General features: G+C 42.9%; 1 long non-coding RNA gene across 1 annotated transcript in view; it reads left to right on the forward strand.

Annotated features, from left to right (window-relative positions):
• Positions 1-16112, forward strand: part of LOC142741327 (uncharacterized) — an 87069-nt gene that overhangs the window by 25927 nt on the left and 45030 nt on the right. The gene's annotated exons all lie outside the window — the stretch shown is intronic.

Consider the following 16112-nt stretch of genomic DNA (forward strand, 5'->3'; position numbering starts at 1 on the left):
ACACGACAGTAAAAAAAAAAATGGCCACTAAAAACTGATTAACTGTCAATTTTTCATGGCCATTTTGCGTCAGTGTGCCTCCGAATTTTCATCCATTTCCAGTCCGTCTGTCTGTTTTTATGGCCGTTTGTTATCCGTTTTTCAAGGCCGTTAAAAAAACTGATGGATTTAATTTTTTGGTTTTATTGGCCAAACCCCCTGAAAACACGATAGTTCCACGTGTAGATAGTGCTGCAATGACCCTGTAGATAGTGCCACAGTGCCCACTGTAGATAGTGCCCACATAGTGCCTCAGTGACCACTGCATAGTGCCACAGTGCCCACACATAAAGTGACATAGTGCCATAGTGCCCACATATAAAGTGCCACAGTGCCCACGTAGATAGCACAACAGTGTTCCCTGTAGTGTCACACCCCTATATAGTGCCACAGTGCCCATGTAGATAGAACCACACCCCTTTAGATAGCACCAACCCCCTGTAGATAGCACCACCCCCACTGTAGATAGCACCACCCCCTACTGTAGCTGGCACCACCCCCACTGTAGATAGCACCACCCCTACTGTAGATAGCAACCCCCATTCTAGAAAGCACCCCCCGTAAATGGCACACCCCTCTGTAGATAGCGCCACTGTAGCTCCCTGTAGGAGTGGAATCCCTCTGGCTGGGGATTTCACTCCTAGAGGGAGCCCCTGATATCTGTGTCCATATATGGACAGTGACGCCAGGGGCTTCTCCAGTAGCGGAATCCCCTGACCAGAGCATCAGCCAGGGATTCCGCTCTGGCAGGGGATTCCAGAGGTAGTCCCTGACATCACTGTCGGCCAAGGATTCCGCTCCTACAAGGAGCTACAGCGGCGCTATCTGGGGGGGGGCTATGGACTACGGCTTTGGGCTAAGGCCCCCCAGTAGCGGTCACCAATGCTATCAAGGGGGGCCCTATCTACTGGGGGTGGTCAGAGGAAGACAGGAGTCCCCGGCCAGAGATCTCACGATGCTCTGGCTAGAGACTCCACAGTTGAAAGCCCGACATCACTGTCCATATATGAGCTTCCCCAGGCACAGCGCTCAAAGTAGGGCTGTCTGTGGGGAATCCTCAGCCAGGATCAGTTTTTAGCGGCCGTTACAAGGATTAATTCCTAAAAAACGGCCGGTAAAAACTGTTCCATTGACTTCTATGGGAGCCGTTGGGGCTGTCAAAACGGCATGTCCTATTTTTGGATGGCCCGCTTTCCCGTTAAAAAGAAACGGCCTTGTGTATACACACATAACTCTATTGTTCTGAAAACGAGCGTGTGAATGTGGCCTAAGAACAATATTTTACAATTTATTTTTATCTAAGGCCTCATGCACACAACCATAATTATTCATCCACATGTTTGCGGATAAATTGCAGACCCATTCTTTTCTAGGGCCCCTTGCACATGACCGTGATTTACACGGATCTGTGCGGGGGGCTGCAAATCCGGACTGCAAAAACTCAGGAGTCGTTATTTTACGGTCTGAATTTGAAGATTCACCAATACTGGTGAATTGTTGTGAGTCCAGATGACACACAGATGCACAACAAGGGTTTTTTGTGGTCTGACGGACCACAACGGACCCGTGGTTTTGCGGACCCCAAAACCAATATGGTCGTGTGCATGAGGCCTAAAACATATATGTTTGTTATGGTATTGTAATATCAGTGTGGTTATTTAAGACTTCGTTCACATCTGCGCTCCTTTTTTCTGTTGTTCTGCTCCGTCACAACAAAAATAATGGAAGCGCCAATTCGTTGAGTTTCCGACATGGTGCCCGTTGTTTTGCCAGACAAAATAGTGAACACAGCCAACCAAAGGGCACATCTAGGCCCCATGCACACAACTGTATATTTCATCCGTAATTACAGACCTATTCATTTCTATTGGCCACGGACACCTTTCAGTATTTATGAAAAAATTATAGAACCTGTCCTATTCTTGTCCGTAATTATGGCATGGCCTCTCTCATAGAAGCCTATGGGTGCTTCTGTAAATATGGATGGCTACGGATGTGTATCCGAAAACCGTCCGTATTTACAGAAGCGTTGCTATGCAACATGTTGGTGACATCATTTGCAACCTCCCTCTTTTTCTTTACGGAACCGTATATACGGATCAAATACGGATGCAATACGGACCGTATTTACGGATGAGTTACGGATGACTACAGATCTGCCTTTAGGCCCCATGCACACGAACGTGTTTTTGCGGCCACAATTCACCCACAAATCTGCAGGTGAATTGCGGTCCGATTCATTTCTATGGGTCCATGCACACGACCGTGGTTTCCACGGTCCGTGCATTGCCCAAGAGCCTGGACTGCAAAAAGATAAGACATGTCTTATTAAGGCCGTGTTTTGCGGTCCAGGCTCATAGAAATGCACGCGGCCATGTGCACGGCCCGCGATTTGCGGGTGACAATCCGCGGTCGTCCGAGCCGAAAAGCACGGCCGTGCTCACCACTATGGTCGTGTGCATGAGGCCTTACTGACAGTATTTACTGATAGATGAAAATACGGACGTAGCAGAATTTTTCCACTACGGATTTTGCGGTAAATTCGCGGCAAATAAGCAATGCATCAAAATTAGAATATTTGAGGGTTTGTCCAGACATGGCGTATTTTGCAGCGAACTTACTGTATATTTCAGCTTTTGCATTGCAAAGGCTTAAATCCACAGTGAAAATCCGCTGCTTCTCCGCAGCAGACTGTGCATGTTGAGGAATGTAAATTCCTCACCACAAGCTATATTCCACGCAGTTGTTTTCTGCAACGTCTGCACTAACTTAACTTAAAAGCTTTAGAAACCAAAGCAAAAAATGTCTGCTGCGTATTTCCACTGCGGCCTGTCTGCAGTGGAATTCCGCAGCAAATCCGCCACGTCTGAACGTGCCTTTATAAGGTCAATTTAAGAAACCTTGATTTAATGCCCAAGATTGTTAGGGCATGACCAGACGGCGGAATTGCTCTGGAATTCCGCTGCGGACAGTCCGCAGCGGAAATTCGCAGCTTACACGTTTCTCCATTGCCTTCCACAGCTTTGTGGTTGGGTTCGTTTACACGTTGTGGACAATTCCGCTGCGTAGCATAGGCTGCGGTGCGGAATTTGGTGTCCGCAGCATACACTGACTGTTGCGGACGTGTAGCGCACTTGTTGCGGACTCATTGCGGAATTTCTCCATTGACTTCAATGGAGAGTCAAAATTCCGCAATGAAGTCCGCAGATGTTATGTGTGCTGCGGAGCATATTGGTTTTACTAACATGACATTTCTTCATTCTGGCTGGACCTATGTATTTCTAGGTCTACAGCCAGACTGAGGAAGTCAATGGGGCTCCCGTAATTGCGGGTGACTACGTGTGTGCACCCGTAATTACGGGAGCGTTGCTAGGCGACGTCAGTAAATAGTCACTGTCCAGGGTGCTGAAAGAGTTAAGCGATCGGCAGTAACTGTTTCAGCACCCTGGACAGTGACTTCCGATCACAATATAGATCAACCTATAAAAAAAATAGAAGTTCATACTTACCGAGAACTCCCTGCTTCTTCCTCCAGTCCGGCCTCCCAGGATGACGTTTCAGTCCAAGTGACGGCTGCAGCCAATGACAGGCCAATCACAGGCTGCAGCGGTCACATGGACTGCCGCGTCATCCAGGGAGGTCGGGCTGGATGGTGAAAGAGGGACGCGTCACCAAGGCAACGACCGGGTAAGTATGAATTTCTTTTTACTTTTACTAGGGAAAGGGCTGTCCCTTCTCTCTATCCTGCACTGATAGAGAGAAGGGAAGCCCTCTTCCCCTCAATACGCAATGGCTAGTCCGCATCAATTTAATGCCCATTTTAGGCAAAGCCGCAACAGAATCTGCAACTCAGATTCTGTGCGGCATTGATGCGAACAGTGGCGGAAGAAATGTGGGCATACCCTTAATGTTAACACTTTGGTTCTTTTCTGTCCATTTAGGGCTTGTCCACACGTAACGGAATTGCTGCATATTTTCCGTCCGAAATTGCAGACGGAAAATAAGCAGCGGAATACATCTGCAGCATAGTAAGTGAGAATTAACAAATCTCATTCACATGCTGCATAAAATTTCCGTCCTGAAATTCACCTGCGGTGCGTTTTTTAGTACCATAGCATGTCAATTCCATCTGCGGAAAGAGGACTGAATTGCTGCGTTTTTCAGAGGAGATGTCACCATCTCCCAGCATTGAGAAAAACGCAGCAGAATCCGCACCTTATTCTGCAGTAAGTAAAGGAATTTTCCGCAGCGGAATGTCTGCTAGTTTTAGCAGAAATCTGCAGCAATTCTGTTACGTGTGGACAAGTCCTTAAAATGCACTTCTGGCTTTGACTACAAAAAAAATGCACCAAAAACTGTACCAAACTGCTCTGTGTGTACCTGGCTTTCAGAGATGCTTCAGAGACACTGGAAGGAGGTCCACTATTAGAAAAAAGGGTCTGCCTTTTTGTAATCTGGCCAGTATGATTTCATGGGTATTAGGCTTTCAGTAATTCCCATTAACACCATGCTGATGTCCTCTTAGCAATGAGTGCAGTATTACCTATATAATTTAGCCCTAATGGAAAATCTTAATTGATAATTGTTAAAACGTCTTTGACAATAAACTTTTAAGTGAATTAAAGGAGTTGTCCACTACTGGACAACTGATGACCTATCCACCAGAAAGGTCATGAGTACATGATCAGTGGGGGTCCGACACCCGGAGCCCGCACCGTTAAGTCGCTTCGGCTGGCTCCGAGCACTGGACGTACATGCCGGAAACAGTTGGCTTCGGCCACTGAATAGCAGCCGAGCAGTACTGCAGTTCGGCAGCACAGCCGCTATGCTATGTACGGTGCCAACTGCTTCAATGCATTAAAGCAGTTGGCTCAGAATATTCATTGTATAGCACTGTTATTAAATTACACATGCAACTGTTAGGCTCGGTTCACACAACCTATTTTCAGACGTAATGGAGGCGTTTTACGCCTCGAATTACGTCTGAAAAACGGCTCCAATACGTCGGCAAACATCTGCCCATTACTTTCAATGGGTCTTACGATGTACTGTGCCGACGACCTGTCATTTTACGCGTCGCTGTCAAAAGACGGCTCGTAAAATTACAGCCTCGTCAAAAGAAGTGCAGGACACTTCTTGGGACGTTTTTGGAGCAGTTTTCTCATAGACTCCAATGAAAACAGCTCCAAAAACGTCCGTAAAAAACGCAGTGAAAACGCTGCGGAAAAACGCAGCAAAAACGCGAGTTGCTCAAAAAACGTCTGAAAATCAGGGGCTGTTTTCCCTTGAAAACAGCTCCGTATTTTCAGAAGTTTTTTGTTAAGCGTGTGAGCATACCCTTAGGGTATGTGCTCACGACCTCTTTTCAGACGTAATGGTGGTGTTTTACGCCTCGAATTACGCCTGAAAAGACGGCTCGAATACGTCGGCAAACATCTGCCCATTGCTTGCGTCGCTGTCAAAATACGGCGTGTAAAATGACGGCTCGTCAAAAGAAGTGCAGGACACTTCTTGGGTGCGTTTTTGGAGCCGTTTTCTTATAGACTCTATTGAAAACAGCTCCAAAAACGTCCGTAAAAACACTGCGAAAACGCTGCGAAAAAGGCTGCGAAAAACACGAGTTGCTCAAAAAACGTCTGAAAATCAGGAGGTGTTTTCCCTTGAAAACAGCTCCGTATTTTCAGACGTATTTTGTTAATCGTGTGAACATACCCTTATTTTGTTACTGTGTAGTAGTTTTATTTGACCGCTGTATAGTGGTATTTACTTAGACAATGTGTGGCATTGCTACTTAGGTATTGTATAGTATATTTTTTTTGCAGTATATATTAGTGGCGGCACTGTATAATAATGTTATTTAGGCACCTGTATAGAAGTGTTATTTGTATATTGTATGACCACATGGGGGAGGAAGGCACTAACAGAAGGTAACACACAGGGCACCATATAACGTAAGGCCACCTCTGAATGGACCCACACTTTTTTTCTACTTTTTCTTCTTGGTTACAGAGTTCCTAAACATATCATGATGCCTAGATCACCAGACTGCAATATACTCTTTTTATAGCTACCATTATTTCCCAGATTATGCATTTGTTTGTTAATTTTACTTTAATGGTGTTTAAATATAGATCTTTAGCACTTTGAGGTATATTAACAGCAAGGCATCCTTGTCCATGCAACCACAGCCATGACTTGCCCTTCTCGGCAACCTCGTACTTCTAACCGCAGCCATGACTTGTAATTATGTATTGATGTTTTATCAAATGCATTGCTGTCATGAAGTTGTGAATAGCTTTCAATAAAAAGGTAAGAGCAAGGTTTTTTTTCATTGTCCGCAATGTATCAAACCAAGAGATATGGGTTTACACTTTTTAGAATGTAAATGATTTAACCCCAGTGGACAAGGAAGCCTGTATATTCTCTATAATAAACCTGTGGAGCTTTATAGAAGACTTTCATGTGATGTGTATTGTGCTCAATTATTTATAACTGTTTTCCTTTTGGATAAACAGGCACCACTCAAAACTCTGAATCGAGGAGAGTGAAGTTAAATTTAGAAAGTCTTTCATTAGGAAATACTTCACGTTGCATCGCTCTACGTGCAAATCTCTGGTTGAACAATGTACTGTGGGTAGTAAGGAAGTAAAAAATAAATAAATCTGAAAGCAAAGCAGGATACAGGACTATCATTAAAGAGGACTTGTTACTAGGGCAGGCTTCTAGAAACTAGGGCATCTGGCAGATGCCATCCAAGAGCTCTAAAAGTGGCGCTGTCAGTGTGAAGGAGATGCTGCATGGACCAGAGCGTAGCCTAAATATGCTCATTCGAAGATATTGTGTGCCTTGTACTATTTACACCTGTCTTACAGGTTGTGGGCCATTTAAAGATGTAACGTGACGCTCCTATGCCCAATGCATATTCTGTTACAGGGCCCGTTACGTACCGTGTGTCCCCACAGGCACCAGGGCCATGGGTGTGATTGCTACCTCTGCACCTATAGGTACACCTCTAGGGTCATTTAATTTTAAAACATGTACCCAGTAGTTCTACCCTTGGAGGCCATCTCGTAATCTAGAGACAGTTCCTCCTTAGGTCCCTGATATTGAGCAAACTGAGTTTGTCATAAATCTAGAATATTTCTTATTGATATGATTCTAAGTGGAAGCTAATGAATATATAACAGATGCAAGTTATATATGTTGGCATTCTGTAGTTGGAAATAAAACCATATATAAAAGCAATGAAATAACGCCTACAGTAATTTGTCTGTGCTGTATACTGTGTGAACTATAATATGTGTTCAAATTAATTCATTATTATTAGAGATCACATTTAAAATTTCTTCCCTTTCTGACTTCATATATTGCAGTAAAAATAAGGCCTCATTCACATGTCAGAGCTGTGGAAACGGAGCCTGTACTAAGGCACACAGGGAAAAATAGACAACCTTTTCTACGGCAGTTTCCTGTAATAGAAAAAGTTACAAATGGCACAAAAGTCGCAATTTGTGCAAAAAATTTCGATCTAGTGCGATTTCTGGCTTTGGTCATTTTCCTAAAGGTAGATGACATTTATGGGCAAAAGATTTTGGTTTTTCTCATCATTTGTCAGTTTTAAAATGCCAAGAAAAGTGGTCGTGGCTTACTGGAGATGGGTGTGGCCTTTCACTTTTAGACAGATTTATTCATACTAAAGCTAAAAAATGGTGCAAATTTTTGCGCACATCTTTTTCTTTTCTGACTTTAGGACAGTCCAAAATGTACCAAATTTAATAAGAGGCGTACAATTTAATTCAACAATCTGTTTTGACCGGCGTATGAAATGCCAGTCTTAATAAATGTGGAGTAGTGTGTTGTCTCCTGACATTGACAGAAAATTCTGATACTTTATCCTTTTTGAGATCTGTCCCTAGAATAAGATAGAATAACAAGAACCTAAGAGTTTTAGATAACTGTTTAATCTATGCTATCACTATCCTTCACATGAAGTTGTGTTATAGACATTGATAACCAATAGGGGTGTCAGTTTGTATTGCCAATGAACGCATATCTCGCCTAAATGCAGTACTAGTAAAGACTGGGGAGATATTCCAATACTTTAGTAAGATATATTAGTTTACAAAACATCGAAAATGATAAAAGTTGCGCCAAATATATCAAAATGGCGCACAAGGCATGATACATTTGGCTATGCATATTAGACACACTTAATTTCTTTACGAACTCATGGCTGCCATATATGTACATGCGTATTTTGTGTCAAGAAATAGCACAAATCTTTAATAAAGAATTGCTGCACATTTTACTGTATAGTACACCATAGTGATTTCTAAGTATAAGGCACTGAGATAATGGAGTACATGGCGCGTGATAAATTTTGGTTTTTTACACCTTCTTGACCACAAGTTTTTAAAGATACAAAGAAAAAAGGTCATAGCTAAAAAGAATCGCAAAATGAACTAAGAAAAGTGTATAACACGCCTAACAATTGCGCCCAATGTCTTTGTGCCATTTTTTCCACCCCAAAATAATGTATGCATATTACAACATTATTGATACATTTTCCCCAGTGTCTTTTGGTTTGAGACAAATTATCATCATAAATCATCCTGAAGTAGTGCGTTAGTAAAATGTCACATATGAGTAAAATTCCAGGAATTGCTAAAGTCATACAAAATTCCAGACTTGTCGGAGACACATAGCATGTGTATTGCATGAAATGTAACATAGCTTTATTTCACAACAGCCGAAGAACTCACTTATATAATGTTATTGCAATCACTCCCCATAAGTGGCGTGGCAGAGATCCAATATATAGTCCAAAATATAGACTGGCATAAATAAAAAAATATATATGTACACACCTCACCGCTCTGCTTTTCCCCCTCTGGATCCCCTCAGGCTTCCGTATCAGGCCACAGCGCATAGAAGGTACTGACGCCGGGTAGCGTAAGGACGTTGTATGTGACGCAGCACTCAGGACGTTGAGGTGAGTCAATTTTTTTTATTTTATGTCTGATTTCGGGGCCGTAGAGGGATGGGGCCGAAAGATGTGATACATTTATCAAGTACGAACTGTATGAAACGCCAGTCTTAGTAAATCTCCCCCAATATATTTTTTTAAATGCTACCGAAAAATTAAAAATAATTATAAAAACAAGTTTAAGAGAAAAATGTAGAAGTTGCAGATTCCACCTCTCATTTCTCCTAAAATTTTTTATATAAAATGACTGCAGAAGCCTGGCTTGTAGCTATTCCTCCTTGGTGCTATATAGGTGCTCCATACTTCACCTTCCTGATCTCCACCATGTACATATACACGGCGGATGTCGGGAAGGGGTTAAAGTAAGGCTCTATTCACACTTGCAGTGCGTGTTCAGCATATACGCCAGGAAATGCTCCAAATGTTTACGCTATAGACTTCTATAGACTTGTCATATACCAAAAGAACGTCCTTTTGGCATATGATAGGGTGGTATGCCTCAACATGGCGAATTATCCAACTGAATAGTATACAGTTGCATGCGTGAGTGCCAAATGTTCAATGTATACGTTATCCTTTGGTATCACGACATTTAATCATTTTTGGAAAAGTGCCATGCAAATTGAGAAGAAACTGGAAAGAATGGGCTTACCTTCTGAGTCCATCACAGGATACCATGAAGAAAGCAAGTAAGAATACTCGCATGGTAACAGCTGGCATTAGTCACAGATCTTCCAGGAACTCTCCAAACACTTGGATATCTCACGTTTGTTTCTAGATTTGTATTCTCCTTGTGTTTCTTTGCCGTCTCTACTTAGCTGCGCTATTAATTGTGTTTGCTTTTCTTTGTATCTTACTCTGTTTTTCCTAATATCCTTCAGTCTGAATTGGCCTGTCACATATATTTCTGTCTGTTTGCTTTTATGTATTTTTCTAACTACCTCTGCTATTTTAGTTTTCTGTCCGCTCTGCTCTCTTATATAGGAGTCATTGGCTTTTACCAACTGCATGGGATTGGTGGGATTTGTCCGTTCCTCTTTTTTTATCCAATCTAGGGTCTTTAAATCTGGCTTTAACCTTTAGCCACCGTATTAAAAGATACGTCAAAATATCACACCCGTGGGAATTCACAGAAAAAAGTTCAATAGTAGTAGAGGAAATGTAATTTGCTACCAAACAGTCATGGGTTGAGGGAAGCCCCAGTAGCCCTATTTATCACTGTCATCATCAATAATAAACTACGCAAGTAAACATAGCGGAGATGACAATTTATTTTCCGTTAAATTACATGTATGCCAGCTTGATATTTCTGTGATAGAATACTATACTGATTGTGTTTGGAGCACCTCCTATGCAAGTAGCATCCATCCTTTGAATTAATGCAGGTAACAACTATTTAACCTGATAAAACCAATATTGCTGTCAAAACATACAGGTTTTTTTATATATACATGGCAGACGCATAGCCGCTGAGCTCCGCACCTTGGAAGGGCATAATGGCTAATAACACAGCATTCAGCTTAGGACGACTCTACTTACTGGTCCACGTCGACTCCTCGTATCTTTGTTCATGTACCAGATGGCTGAAGGCAACACGAAGAAGGGTAAATCCCAAATAACCCAGCGTTCCGTGGCAAACTTGCTTCTTCTAACACCACATAACCCGGCGCCATTACTGATCCTGGACTTCGCACCTCGGGAGGTGACTGAACCGCTCTCCCTCACCTCACAAGACATCCCAGCTCAAGTCATTTAGCTCAAGTCCCAGATACTCATCTCTCTTTTCTCTCCTCCCCAACTAACGATTTATTGGAGAAACCCCCAGACATAACGGTAACACAGGCTGGTGCGGAACTCCCGCCATCTTTCCCGCCAATGCTATAACCAGACTGCATGGAGGACATCATCCACAATTGTGTTACATGTGCACTTAAAGGGGAAATGGAAAAGCTTGGATCTCAGATATCTGTGGTTCATCATGACCTCCTAAAGGTGGGTGCACATATGACTGCCATTGACGCTAAGTTGGACACCACTTTAACTAGAATCAACCAAGACATCTAATGTACATCCAAGACCAGCTAGACGTAGCTAATGGCCGTGTTGAGGACCTAGAAATTGATCCCGACTATATAATTTCCGCATTAGAGGAATGCCGGAATCCCATACTGATGTGCTTGCTCTAACGAGCACCCTGATCAAACTACTACTACCTGACATTCCTGAATCATGCCTGGAGATTGATGGAGCACATAGCTCATTGACAACGGTTAGAACAGTTGGCCTCCCGAGAGACATTATTGTCAAGCCCCACTACTATTCTGTAAAAGAAAAGCTTATGGAGACGGCCAGGAAACTTCCTAAAATCATTCTACTTGATTTTGAAGTCCAAATATATGCTGATTTCGTACCTTCCACGATCCATAAACGCAGAACCTTGTGCCCTCTATTGTGTTACAAAGCCGAACTATCAACTATAGGTGGGCTTTTCCATTTAGATTATGCTCCACATACCGTAAGAAACAATTTTCGTTCTCTACCTTCCAAGAAGTGCGAGGAACTTCTCACCAAACTTAGACTCATCCCGCAACCAGATACTGAGCTACAACCACGACCCCACACTGGAGATAATCCCCTGCTTTCCCCATTTGGCAGCTACAAAAACAATTGAGACCCCTGGATGATCCGTTAAGGGGACGCTCCTTCCATGCAACCTAATAATACTTCATATGCAGTCTTTCTGGACATTTCTTACAACCTTCCGAGATTCGACGTGAGAATTCTTTGTTTCTTTGCCTCTTAGCTCCTGTCATGAGTGACGTATAGTCATTGCTCACCCCAACTATATTTCTTCCCTGGACTGCTTACCTTCCAACACGTTGCAAATTATCACGACAACTTGATACTTACTGTAAAAGGGCGCGTATAAATAGTTCACTGGCTAGTGTCGCCCACTACTACTACCTCCTTTATATCAGGGTCACTAGGGTCATGCCTAGTTCCCCTACCTTTCTCTTATACTAACGTCAATCTAATTGCTTTGCTACTAAGTAAGGGAATACAATTGCATAGTAAATAAAGGTAATATTTATTATTGCAAACTGTAATCACTCTTACTTATAAAATGCACAAAAAAACAGGAAATAATCACAGTATAGTATGAGTGTATCCCAATACATATAACAAGTTAATATGTATTGAATACACTGACACTACAGTGGACACAGTACAATTAACAAGGTATTACATTACTAATCTATACCACCACCCACTTATCTAAACATACATATAAGTTGCTTTACAATACACACATGCTCACTGTTTCTGTCGCACTGCCTCCTAGCTATAATTGTCCCTGTGCACTAAAGGTTTAACTAGGGTTAAACAGGTACCAGGGGATGTAATGTGACCAAGGGATATGTGCAGGCAGGTGGGAAAGGGTTAACAAGGGGACCAGGGGATAATGTGTAGGCAGTTGGGAAATGGTTACTAGGGAAGTGTAGGTGTTATAGGGGGAGAGTAGGGAGGAGAAGCAAGGGTGTGTGATGTAGGGGAGAGAGGGTTGTGTGTAGCTGCTGCTACACGTGGATACTTAGCGCTCGTTGTCCAGGGAATTGTTGGTGTCGGGGGGGTCGTCTGTGCAGGGAGCAGGCCTGTAGCAGTGAGGGAGGCCAGAGAGAGCGGAGGACGTCGGTAGAGTGGTGAGCCGGGAAGAGGAGAGCAAGAGAGGAGGTCCGTTGGTGTGGGCGAGCAGGAACAGAGAGAGCGGACATACAGGGCTATTTAAACCCCGCAGGTACGCTCACTCCCGAGCCAGGCGCAGACACAAAAGTGCCGCTCGCACGCCGTTCACATGTGTCTGTGCGGTGATATGACATCACCAGCCGACTCATGAGCGCACGGGGAGGTAAGTTAATCAGTGAGGGGATGTCCTATGGTGCACGAGTGCACCACAAGATACGTCCCCAATTACTTCTCTGGCCCCCTGCAGAGTGTGGAGACATTAAATCAAAGGCAGTATCTCCTGTCTCACTCTCTGCTAATTAAGTCAGGACAATGACTAATTGTCATTGTCCTGTATGAGTAGATTCCCTTGACCAGGTCTGTGATTACAGACCTGGCTCATGGGACATTAAGAAATACGCCATATATACACCCCCTCCATCTCCATTAGAAGGGGGCACTTCCCTTTACACTTACCGAGGACTTTCTAGATGGTTGAGCGATCTAAACCTCTGCTCATATATAGGTTTCATTGCAGAGACACACCTAGCAGTGCAATATGCACTCATCACACCTATAAACCTTATCCTTGATACTCTGCAACTGGGCGACACATCAATAATCCTTCCGACTACGAGACATTCGCATTGGAAGATCCCTGACCACATATTCTATCCTATATTTTCACTCTGTTTATCATACAATTATTGTGGGTGTCCCTTACACCCTCCCCCTGATTGCCTCTCATATGTTGTTTTTATTTTTTATTGTTGATTTAGGAGACATGACATGCAGAAGATTTTTGACAACGACTATATGGCCTTTACAATATTGTTTTGATTTTCTTAAATTGTATATTTTGCTAGCCTAGCCCTTCTGAGAGTCTGCACCCACTTACTCAGTCACTAGAGACTGACTGGTCTACTGACCACACTACCTATTGTTCCTTAACGTGGTAAGTCCATACCTTCCACCTGAATTCACTGTCTAACATGATGATTTATTTGTTCCTCTGGTTTTCTCTATTCTCTTTTTCTGATTTCCTGTCTTTTTCTGTCCCCCCTCCCACTCTCTCCTGCCCCCCTCTTTTCCCTCCCGCCTCCCCGCTCCTTTGCCTGGCTCTCCTATCTAAGCTGGTTATACACTGTATGCTTGATAATGGCTGACTTATTGAGACCTGCACTATTTAATATCGTCTCTCACAATGTCCAAGGCTTTAATTTACCACTGTTCCTTTATTATAAATCCATTCATGCAGATCTTTTGTTCCTACAGGAGACTCATTTCTCTACAGGCTCAGTTCCTCGATATTTCCACAAGGCATTCCCACAAAGCCATCTGGCATGTGCTGACTTGAAGCATAGAGGTGTTGGTATATGGTTTGCTAGATCTGTACCCCCCAAAGTTTTGGTTGAATTCAGGGATCCGGAGGGACGATATATTCTTCTTTCAGGAACCCCACACGATTCCCTCATCACGTTTATAAACTACTATGCCCCCAACTCCAATCAACTTCAGTCCTTTAGACGTATGTGGCGTAAATTACACCCGTTCAACAAGGCCCGCTCATCTTGGGAGGGGACTCTAATATTGACTTAGATACCTCATGGGTTAAGTCTAGCACACCCTTGGGTCACTGAATACACCCCACACCAACTAGTCTTACGGTAGCTCATTTTTTCAACTCATTTGATATGATAGGTATTTGGCGAGAATGTAACCCCACTACTCGAGATTATATATATTTCTCACAGGCTCATAAAGTTTACACTCGCATAAATCACCTTTTTACTTCCTCATGCCTTATTCCAGGAGTACATGATATTAGCTACACCCTGGTCAGATCACGATCCTTTTCAACTTCGTTTGTGGAATGTGACAAATCCCCGTTTTTTATATGGAGACTTGATGAATCTTTACTAGCAGACCCTATCATAGCTCAATCTATTAGAGATGAACTAGACTCCTTCTTTCTTATTAACAAACCTGAAGATACGTCCCCAATAACTAACTGGGAAGCACATAAGGCCACACTTCGGGGAAAAATGATTGAGATTGCCACACGACGTAAAAGAGATTCTAAATTGGCACTGCAGGAAAAGGAACAGAAGTTTGTCTATTTAAATCAACAATATAAAACATTCCCGACTGTAGCGACTAAGCGGAAACTTGACCAAGCTAGAACTGATTTAAATCTCTCTCTCTAACCAGTTGGGACGAAAAGAGCCTACGATGGTCTCGACATAATTTCTTTCCTCAAGTGGACAAACTTGGCACTCTCCTGGCCCGCCATCTCTCATCTAGATAACATGGCAAGAAGAATTATAAAGTGTATTTAATGATCAGCCGTCAACTGCTCTCTTGGCATCTGGATGCCTCAGTCGGCTTAATTATATTATACAGAACACGCCACTTTCTTTTTTTTGTTAAACATCATTTTCATTGACAAATTTTGTTGTTAACAGATAAAAAGATCACATAGAAAATGCTCCAAAGTTGAGCAACATTGAAATTACAAAAAAAAAAAAAAATCATGGCATATAACCAGGTTCGCATAGTATATAAAAAAAAAAGTACTTCCCCCTCCGCCTGCCCCAGATCACGGCTTAGGCAAATACCTCCTCCGTAGTGCACGAAAGCCAGCCTTGGAGGACATAGAGCCAGTCACTGAGAAGGGAGGTAAGATGGTGGCACTTCCCGCCATTTCTCCCTCGCTGTGCTAGCAGGAGGATGATATGTCACAGCCGCAATCTCCATCAGTATTTAGTGCAAAGCTTATACCTACCCCTGCACCTGTTGATTATGTGGCCCTGGCACATGAAGTGGCTAAAAGGATAGCTCCTGACCTCCAAAAAGCGCTAGAAACAACGGTGTAAACTTCTCTTAATCGCATGCAAATATTTAAATTCTAGTTCAGTAAGGTGAGTCTCCTGTAAAAGGACCACATCCGGATGAAGTCTTTTCAAGTGTCTCAAGAGTTTGGTCCTTTTATGTGGGGATCTAAGCCCTTTTACATTCCATGAAACTATTTTCATGTAATTGGGCTATGCATATAGTGATCTAAGTTGCAAGAAAGCCGTGAGTGGTTCGGGAAGTTGGATCCACCGTTACAGAAAAGCCATGCATGAACATTAAATACATAACCAAAACCAGGCAGAAAAAAAAATAACAGCAGCAAAATCAACAAACTTTGGGAAGAAGAAAAAGAGAAAGCGCCCTTGCTAAGGATATACAGAACCCAAGTACCCATCGGCGTATTAGACTTCACTTTTTTCTGGCGTGCAGAACATATCTCTCCCTCCGCCTCCTTCCCTGACCTGTAGAACAAAATATATTATATATATATATATATATATATATATAT

This window comes from Rhinoderma darwinii, chromosome 2, assembly GCF_050947455.1.
Source record: "Rhinoderma darwinii isolate aRhiDar2 chromosome 2, aRhiDar2.hap1, whole genome shotgun sequence".
Taxonomy (NCBI): domain Eukaryota; kingdom Metazoa; phylum Chordata; class Amphibia; order Anura; family Rhinodermatidae; genus Rhinoderma; species Rhinoderma darwinii.